The sequence below is a fragment of the Acartia tonsa genome, chromosome 6, assembly GCF_053477335.1.
Source record: "Acartia tonsa isolate MP-2025a chromosome 6, ASM5347733v1, whole genome shotgun sequence".
NCBI classification, from domain to species: domain Eukaryota; kingdom Metazoa; phylum Arthropoda; class Copepoda; order Calanoida; family Acartiidae; genus Acartia; species Acartia tonsa.
Window position 1 is genome coordinate 21,572,645 of NC_137265.1, and position 8,876 is coordinate 21,581,520.

The window sequence follows — 8,876 nt, forward strand, 5'->3', positions numbered from 1 at the left end:
TATCCGTAACAGACGGACGTAAGTGGTAACTTTATTTTTGACCATTTAGAATCTGTTACATAAATATGTAGAATTTTACATAACATTTATTCATATCCGATTATATAAGATTTATGGTTTTTGTTAGCTTGTTCAGATTTCTCCAACCACTGAACCGATTGAGTCTAGATTTTAGAGAAGCTTCAAATAGGTCTCTGAATATTTCATAATCTCGTAATAAAAATGATTTTCATAAACCTTAAATTGAGAGGACAATTCTTTCAAACATCTTAAAAGTTTGATTTTTTAAAATGGTGCAGAATTTCTATTTTAGAGGTTGAAGGAGTAAGTTAGTTTTTCCTGTAAGAAGATATTGAAATGCTTGAAAACCATGGTATTGTGGTAATACGGCAGCAGACGGACGGGTAGTTTACAGAGTTGCTACGCAGTGGCTTATCAAGTCAAGCCTTCTGCACTAATCCTATTATATCACCATTCACCTCATGACCGCAGATGACCCCGTTGCGCAGCGGTCAGATTGGACTGACTAAATAGGGGAGGGGCACGGACACTTAGCAACCCCGCGCCCCTCAGGCAACTATACAACCGGGAGATGGTGCCTTCCTTTTTACTACAGCTTACCCCACAGATGTCTACCGCCGCGGGCTACGCCCTTGTCTCCCACACCCCCTTCAAACCTAACTTATTGTTATAATCTATTTTGTATATATATAGTAACCACCCATTGTAAATGTATTCAGTTAAATATAATTTCTGTATGAGTAAATCCTGCTAGTTTGTTTTGGTAGAATACTTCAAGGCTAGGGGCTCGTTGGATTCGAACTCGCAACCGGTGAGCTGAAACGCTTCGGCTTACCACAGTATGACCAATAGGTATATTCACTGAACAGTAGAATCTAATTATAATAAAATATCAAGTAATATGCTTAAAGATAATTAGAATATATTTCTATTAAAATTACTATTTGCTTAGCCCCTAACCTCCAATAGATTCGCCCTAAGAGGGAGTATGGATATTGGATACCCCCCCCCCCCATTTAGTATTTGTATTGAAATAGATAAAACCATAGTATTACCAGTTTCCATGAAAACAGACAGGCAGTTTACGAGATTTTAAGCTGCAGACAGACAAACAGACATTGGCCTTATATAATTGTAAATTTTCGCAATGGTTAATATGTCTGACGCACACATACATACATACACACACACACACACACACACACACACACACTGAAGCATTCCATAGTGATGAGACTTTATTAGCTTTGTTTGTGCTTTAAGCGATGCAAAAAATACTAGGCGATTAAAACTTACATTTTTTAACAATTAACGCCTTTTATGTCGTCGATAAAAATATGAAAGTAAATGAAAGTCTTGCAGGTGCTTTCCCACAGAGTGCCAGCTGCGCCCAGACCCCTCCTTTTCCTTTATATCTGCGGGGGCCTTTACAAGCAGTACCCTAACCCTGCGGGCCTATCCATTATACAATATAATTTAACCTAACCTAATAAGGGGAGGGAAAACGCTGAAAGTGTCCGATATTCTGCTCAAAACAAGGAGAGATATAACACTAGATAGCACAAATATTACACTTTTAATAAGATGCAAAAAAGATCCTTTATATTATATCGTCGACCAATGATAAGAAACAGTTGCTGGATCAAAAAATCCCGGAAAGATAGGTTTAGGTGTTGTGAATTAATTGGCTATTACTTGAGAGTGTTGAGTCGGCGCCAGGATGCTAGCATCAGCCATATAGGAATAGTTATTTCTCGCATCGTATTATAGACAAATTACCGCGGATACAATAATGTACAATTATAAGATTATAAAACCCGTTTTTTTTGTCCCGAGATGCATAAGGCAGGGGCTAAAAAACTGAGTTTTGATTTAATGATAATTTTATATTTGCAGAAACCCAGAAATACGATGATATACAGTATGACCCTCGAAAAAGTATTTTTAAGCATCTGCAGCCCTTATTTCTCAATGAATTATTAAAAAATGCATATGTCCTTGTTCTCCATAGTATTCCACGTAAGTAGATATAAAAATACTTTTTTTACCTCCATTAACACCGGAGATTTTTAGAGCTAAAGTTTTGAAAAAGTGACTGAGAAAAAGGATTTTTTTTTGTTTCTCTTATTTTTTGGATGGTTATATTATGTTTTTCTGGCAATTGAATAATGAGACACAAAGAAAAACAAGTTAACTAAATATTTCTTTTTTATTCCACCAAAAAATATAAATTTTTAATGGCAAAAAATACTACTGAATGAATTGATTATTTGCAAATTTTAGGTTATTTATTAACCCTTATTTATAGAAAAGGATTAATTATGACAGTTGCTCCGCCTACTTTTCTGACATCTCAATTATTTAATAGGGGGTAAATTAAGCTTTTTAGACTAAAAAATCATTATGTTTTATTTTTATTTTCTTTATAACTTTTTTGTTATTAAAGTTAGGATTGTGAAACAAAAACAATTTTCCTGCTATAATCATAGAGATTTATTTGGTTTTTTAATCTTAAACAATTTTGCCTAATAAGTAAGTTTTTCAAAATATCATTAAATTAAAAAGACTCAGAAAATATGTGTAAAAAAATGCTTTTTACTCAAAAACTAAATTTTTTATTTCATTTTAGTATAAAGTTTCTGCTAGTAACAAAAATAAAAGGATTTCTAGCTTAATTTTGCTGAAAAAGTCGTTTCATGTTAAAAGTTACTTTTTCCTCAGTCACTTTTTCAAAACTTTAGCACTAAAAATCTCTGATGTTAATGGAGGTAAAAAAAATATTTTTATATCTACTTACGTGGAATACTATGGAGAACAAGGTCATATGCATTTTTTAATAATTCATTGAGAAATAAGGGCTGCAGATGCTTAAAAATACTTTTTCGAGGGTCATACTGTACATAATTTTTTTTTAGAATGGCTAAGAACTGGTTCTAATCCAGCGGATATTATTCGTTTTTGGAAGCCATACTGGAAAAAATAAATCCTTGTTTTAATATGTGGTTTAAAGTTAGGTTAAAGCAGTTTTTTTACATTTATACCCGTTCAGAGTATTCTTTTTATTTAAGATACCAATATTACTTGTTCTTTCTGTTATTCTTACATAATAGTCACAGGATGTCTGCCTTTCTGTATGTCTTTGTGTACCGAAAGATCTAGCTAACCAATTAACGGATCAGACTCTCCTTTACAATGAAGCTTTTTACAATACCCGGGGAGGTTTTAATACACCCTGTGTATACAATATATATTTTTAACTAATTTATAAAATTTGGTACACCCTGTGAGTACAGTTTAAACTAAGATCCAACTTATAAATCAAAAACCCTGTGAATAGATTTTGAATTAAGATCTAACTATTGGTACACCCTGTATGTACATTTTAAGCTAAGATTCAACTAATATTTGAAACACACTGCATGTAGATTTAAAATGAGAAGCAACTAATATTTAAAACACCCTGTGTAATTGTATACATTTTAAACTAAGATACAAATGATATTTGAAACACACTGTATATAGATTTAAACTAAGAACCAACTAATATTTGAAACACCCTGTGTAACTGTATACATTTTAAACTTAGATCCAAATAATATTTTAACACACTGCATATAGATTTAAACTAAGAACCAACTAATATTTGAAACACCCTGTGTGTACATTTTAAACTGAGAAACGTTCAATATTTGCTTAACAATGATAAGGATTTATTTGCATGCTTCTTTTACAATATGCAAAAATTTGCTGTTTGTGTTTAAATGCAAAATAATTTATCGAGTACTAATGGAATCAAAATTGATAATATACATCCTAAATGTCCGGATTTTAATCAATTTCGAATTAAAACGAGAAATATACATTTTTTTGTAAAAAAAGTTTTTTACTATAAATAGTTTCTTATAGATCTACTAAGATATATTTTATTTACTGAATATAATTTAATATTTCTTTTTTTCTATGTAATAAAATAAATTTCTACCTTAACTCATCTTTATGTCATATTTTTAAAAGCGAAGCTTTTCTATAATTAGGGTCGGTCCGTCCGTACGTCCGTCCGTCCGTACGTCCGTCCGTCCGTCACGGATAGCTTTTTTCGTTAATTTAGACATGTTAGAATTGTCCTATCGATTTCAAATTTTGCATGGTGATTCCTTTAGTAGTTAGGTACGATTTAGAAAGCGTAGCAACTATATAATCATTACCAAAATGTCCGTACTTTCATTTTAAACATGTTGATTTTTTTACTTTTTAAAATAGCTTTTTTCGTTAATTTAGGCATGTTAGAATTGTCCTATCGATTCCAAATTTTGCATGGTGATTCCTGTAATAGTTAGGTACGAGTTAGAAAGCGTAGCAACTCTATAATCATTACCAGAATGTCCGTACGTCCATTTTAAACATGTTGATTTGTATGTGACCTAATTATCCGATTGGTCTGATTTTTGGTATACTGATTCCTGGGACAACAAAGTGCAATATTAAAAGCGAAGCAACTGTATAATCAAGTCCTAACAATGTCAGTATGTCCATAATCATTATCCTGTATCAAGCAGTTTTTCAACAAATTTACTTACAAATTTGCTTTGACTCTTATACATTCTGATTATTCAGTTCTGACATTATACAAGTGTTAATGTCCGTTTGTCCTACTGTTTCAGAGCTTCGCTTTTATGGATGTTGTCATCCTTGTTCCAAGAATATCCTTATAATAAAGTAACAGGATGTCTGTCTGTGTGTCTGTTTGTTTGTCTGTTTGTGTGTACCGAAGGATCTCGCTAACCGCTGAACCGATCGGGTTCTCCTTAAAAGGGTAGCTTCTCATCCCAGGTCCCGGGAAGGTTCATAACTATTTTGGGGGAGGGTACCACCACCCTCCCAAGAGAAATCGCCCCTAGGAAAAAATTCCCCCACCTTCCCAAAATTTTTAAAAAACTAAAATTAAAATTTGGGGGTGGGGTGGCAAACCCTGCCCTCTCTCTTTGATTTAACTCTCCCCTCTTCAAGTGCCCCCTACAGGCCTCTAGGGGCGTATCCGCTAGTTTTGAATATTGTATTACTTTGTTTATCAGTAAATAATTATACCATGCTATACTGTATGATAATTCGCTGACAAACCAATGATTTATTTTTGAGAAATATTAGGGTAACAAGGATGACAACATCCATAAAAGCGAAGCTCTAAAACGGAAGGACGTACGAACATTAACACTTGTAGAGTGTCAGAACTGAATAAGCAGAATTTTAATTCATAAGTCTATACAAAATAGTAAGTAAATGTGCTTTAATATATTTAGCTTAATTAAATACATGATACTGTTTAAGGACATACGGACATTTTAGGACTTGATTATAGAGATGCTTCACTTATAACATTGTACCAAGTTGTAATAAAAATCAGCATTCCAAAAATCAGATGAAAAGGATAATTTTAACATACAAAACTTTGTTGTCAAAAATGTAAAAAATCATCTTGTTCTAAATAAACATACAGACTTTCTGGTAACGATTATAGAGTTGCTACGCTTTCTAAATCGTACATATCTGTTACAGAAATCATCATGCAAATCATCGATAGGATAATTCTGCAATATCTAAATTAACGAAATGTGATTGTGCTATTTGATATGAACGGACCTACCATAATTATAGAAAAACTTCGCTTTTAAAAAGAGTTTTATAAGGAACAGTTTCACTTGCTAAATTTTTATTTCTCATAAAATACTTTTAGCTTTTTATTGCTGCGCTGATTAAGATACGTAGTTTTCCTTGTTTAATCTATAGAAAAAGAGTTAAGACTCTGGGGGGCTTGATGTCGCTTTGGGTACTAGACATCTCCACGCATCTTGAAACATACTCCGCTTATGATTGCGGTGTAAAATTCGCCCATCAGACAACCAACTCCCTGAGATGCTTGACCTTTGTCTGAGAAGTCTTAACTGTGCATTGTAACGAGTTGCGCCTGTTTTGAGCCAAGGCATTCCCCCCACTCTAACTATTTACATCGCGCATCTGACATAGCAGCAGAGATGGGTTTTTGAGAAAAGAATGCCGCGTTTTTTTGACATTTTTTAGACATGTCGAAAAAACAGAGTATACAACTATTTATTTAATTATTTCGCTTTTGTTGGAACAGCCTTCATAGAAGAAAAACAAATTATCTTAAATCTATTTTTGCTGCATATTAATTAATGCACGTTTTAGAGCTGTATTAGTAATTAGGTATTATACAAATGGCTAAAATACTAATTTTAAAATTTTGAATTCTTTTGTTGTATACTCTGTTGAACGAAGACGATTGAACGAAGACGATATCGTCTTCGTTCAATCAATCAATGTCTAAAAAAATGCCGAAAAAACGCGGCATTCTTTCTCAAAAACCCATCTCAGTGGGAACCATTTTTAACGCCTTTAGTTATTGCGCGGTGTCGGACCGAGATTCGAACCTATCACCTTCCCGACGACGAGCGGATGCGCTACGTGTTAAGCCACGGTCGCAGGTTTGATTTATAGAAAACTAATTTAATTCGTTTTTTATTAACTGTTATTTAAAAAATAGATATCATATACAGTGATTTAGTGACATTTCGTGTTTTATGAGCTTTTTATTAACTGCGCAACTTACAGTCATGATTGTGCATGCTAAAGGTATAAATCAGGACTCGGCATCCGCGCGTCAGCCGCATGTAAGCCTTAATTAACCATTAACAATTTTAATAATGAGCTAGAAGCCCAAACCCGAACCAAATATGTCAATCTCTCTTTTCGAGGCATCCAAATGGGTTTAAATTTGAGGCTTAATCGCGGATGACGCACGGATGCCGAGCCTTGGACTATAAATATTAGGCCTAGCTACCTTACAAAGTTACTTAGTAGGCCTATATACCTTATACTACGGGGGTATAGTACACGCAATCCGACAATAAAACAGTGGAGGCCCACTTTACTATTTATATACATTTCTAAAATTGATATAATATTGCTTGGATGTTGCACCTCATTTTCATGTACTCTGATAAAGTGATGTTAACAGCTGGCTAAAATAATAACAACTACCTTCCCCTCCCCTCCTACTTGATGAACGAACTGACAAATAAATGAGGTTTATATTAGCAAGCTAAATTTACGACAATTTTACCCTGTCAATATATCCACGCATATCATATATCCATTTTTTCTCTATATTTATTATTCTCTCCTTTTCTTTCAATATTACTCTTTTTTTCGCCCTTCTCTTTCTAAATTTTCTCCTCTCCTATCCTATATTACTCTATTTTTCCTTCTCTTTCACTATTTTTGGTGAATGGTCCCAAAATGAGTTAGTTTGGCTGGGGTTGGGTGGGGGGGGGGGGGCGGAGTGTATTAAATAATAATGGAAAGTACTCCACGAAGAAGAATATTAAAACCAAATATCAAGGAAAAGGATGTCTGTGTGTGTGTGTGTGTGTGTGTGTGATTGTTTGTGAGTCTGTGTAGAAAAAATGAAGATTATTTTTATGTGTGGGAGTGAGTACCTATGTGTATTGTAAGAAATTGTCTGTGTAACTTTTTTTGTGTGTGTGTATTTTTGTGAGGGAATGACTCGTGTGGAAGTAAGTGATTTAGTGTAACTATTTCTGTGTATTATGCTTGGTTTTGTGTGTGTGTGTGTGTGTGTGTGGGTGGGTGTTTGTGTGTAATTCAGTGTAGTACTTGTGTAAAGTTCAGTGTAGATATTTCTGTGTACGTGTAATTTACTGTAACTTCTGTGTGTGTGTAAAAATGCTGTAGGTTGGTTCAAATATTTTGTGTATGTATGTGTGTGTGTGTGAGTATGAAAATATGTTTACATCTATCTATTGAAGTAGTTAAATATAAATCTAAGAAAACATAATATGCACAAATAATTCAAATATTTATACAAATATTTATTTTAATATTACAATATTTTATTTTATTTAATAAAAAAGGATTTTCCTTCTAAAATATTTTTTTTATGAAAAATTAATATTGAGTAATAATTTTGAATAGGTATATGGCTAAATAAAACTATTAAAATCTTTTTAAAGTTTTTAAATGTAAAAAAAGGAATTTTTATAATTTTACCACCTCCTGATTACGCCATCATTGACACGTTACTCCTTAGTTTTTTGAAACAAGGCAATGTAATTTTTTAGTTGAATAAAATCAATATATTCGTCCAATACTAGGATTAAAATTTGTAGCGTTTTTTTTTAGCTGCGACTAACTTTACTCTAAGCGACTGTAGTTGTATCATCTTGTCAACTATAAAGTTTAAAATTTTTGGAAGCTGCGTTGATCGGCGGCAGCGGCTAATGCATTTAAGAAAGATAAAAAAGGTTTTGATTCAAGGATTCGAGAAATATATATCTTTTTTTTATGAAAACCCTTTTTCTTTATTTTATAGTTGTGTAGGCCTAGGGTGTACAGAGTTGTTTTATCCAGGGAGAGAGGGGACACTGGGCTGTTCAATATTCCCTAAAGTTTTATAATAATGCTTCCTTATTTGTTGGCCTAATAATTTTGGGGACTTTGGTAAATTTTGATTGGTTCGCTCATTGAGTTGAGTATTCAAAATTTTCAATTACAAATGGTAATCTACAGAAAAGTAAATTTATTTATAGCACATTGTCTTATCCCTTTAGATTCCTGTATTATATTAGTGTATGGAGTACAGTCCCCTCAAACTTTAGCCCCCCCCTCATCCCCCCCCCCATACAACAACATTTACAACTTCAGAAATTCTCCATCCATAGCAGAGTCCCCCCCAGCCCCCCCTTGTGAATAGTAGGCCCACCTCATTTTCTCTATAGGCCTTCTTTTTCCTTGACTTTAGTTTTCTCTCTGCACACGCT